This window comes from Panthera pardus, unplaced genomic scaffold (genome assembly GCF_024362965.1).
Source record: "Panthera pardus isolate Hobbes unplaced genomic scaffold, ASM2436296v1 HiC_scaffold_17, whole genome shotgun sequence".
Classification (NCBI taxonomy): Eukaryota; Metazoa; Chordata; class Mammalia; order Carnivora; family Felidae; genus Panthera; species Panthera pardus.
In genome coordinates, this window is record NW_026526732.1 from 71576183 (window position 1) to 71578311 (window position 2129).

Here is a 2129-nt window from a genome sequence, read left to right on the forward strand (position 1 = left end):
GTAGTGTGAACTATGTGGATGGTAAAGTCATTAAACAAAATAGGGGTAGTGTGAGCATGAGGGTTGAGCTGATGGGTGTGCGTTAGACGTGTCAAGAGGAGGTGGAACCCTCCACCCAAGAGACCAGCAGTGGCACTAAGGAAAGTGGAATAACTAAGGAAACTGCATTTCCTCGTATCTACTATGCATAATGATTATATCCAGAGGAGAATTAAACTATCTGGGGAGTGAGTGACTAGGGAGGGAAAAAATTTGAGCTAAGAAACTCTGGAAAACAAAAACAAAGGGAAGGAGCAAGAATGGCAGAATCTTGCTTCTGCTGGGTAAGGTTCTATTACAACTTGTTTTTAAGTTCTGTATAGATTTCTTCAAATGGCCTATGAGGTGAAGGCAGCTATTTCAAAGCCCAGAATGTCCTGGTACACAGTTATTTGAGGCTCCCTTTGGCTTCCATCCCTCCTGGCAGTGAGATTAGCTGCTCTGCTGACCATAACGGTTCCTGGAAATGAGGACAGTGAGGTTGTCTCAGAGGAGGCTTCTCCTCTGCCCTGATTCCCCAGGGCGTGTGTACTACCACACCGCAGAGACGTAGCCTGGCTTGTGCTGGGTGAGAACACTTCTCTCCTGAGGTTATGGTTCAGAAAAATGGAGAGAACTCTTATTGCTCCTCTACCCCTACTGATAAAACATTTAGAGCTTGGACCTAATGCAGTGCATGAGGGTCCTTCGTGAGATTCCTCTCTCAAGCCATGCGTGTAGCTTGGCCAGGTGCATACCATGGTTAGTAATTACCTTTATTAAGGATTCACTTCTCAAACGTCTTGGTCATTTTGGTGCTCATTATTTTTATTTTTGAGAGGAAGTGAGAGCAGAATTTATTAAGGCAGAGTGAGGGTGTAAGATATAGACAAAGTGTCCAGGAGACTGGGAAAGGAAAGGAGAGTGAGTCTTATGTTTGCTTGGGGACTGGGGTTTTTATTGAGGATTGTGGTCTGGTGCTTATTTTAAAGTCGTTAGCAGGAATGGATGGTGAAGATGGTCATAGGGTGCTTAAAATACTCAAAATGTTTTATAAAGGATGTGGTAATGAAGAGTCATCGATAAATAAAAAAATGTGTGGTCTAAAAAATTAACAAATAGGGGCATCTGGGTGGCTCAGTCGGTTAAGCATCCGACTTTGGCTCAGGTCACGATCTCATGTTTCATGGGTTCGAGCCCCATGTCAGGCTGTGCTGACAGCTCAGAGCCTGGAGCCTGCTTCAGGTTCTGTCTCCTCTCTCTCTGCCCCTCCCCCGCTCACACCCTGTCTCTCTCTGTCTCTCAAAAATAATAAATAAAAATGTTAAAATTTTTTTTAAAAATTAATAAATAGCATCTAGCAAATTAGAGGCATGCTGGTAGATAAAACAAGAAGCAAACTAAACATTTCCAATAAAACTGATAAGGAAAAAACAATCACAATGTTCCGCAAGGGCTTCCACATAAAATGCCTTTCCCCTCTGTTTTGCTGCAAGGTGTGAGACCAAAATAATGAAAGGTTTCTGGAAACCTTTGGCTGACCAGAAAAGATAGGAAAGCCAAGTTAAGTCTTTCTTACTAGTTAATATTTTTAAATATTTACTGTTTGTTAACATGACACAAAATAAGCCACTGACAATTGGTTAAACTGAAACTAGAGCAAAACTAGAAGATTTAATGGCTGGACAGAAGTGGTCAAAGGTCCAAAGTTATGCAAAGGGTAGTTTCAACTATCCAAGATGACTAAATCCTAGAGGTCTACTGTATAGCATAGTGCCAATAGTTGACAATATTAAACATTTGCTAAGAGAATAGATCTCATGTTAAGTGTTTTTATCACACACACACACATACACTCATAATAAAGAGGGCAGGAAGAAACTTTTGGAGGTGATGGATATGTTTATTATACCATAGATTGTGTTGATGGTTTCATAGGTATACACTTATATCCCAAATCATCAAATTGTATACATTAAATACATACGGCATTTTGTATGTCAGTCATACATCAATAAAGTGGTTTATTAAAAAGAAAACAACAAAAAAAGAAGTGCCTACAAGAACCTGAAAACCTTCAAAGGGTTGTACATATTTCTCCCATAGCATGG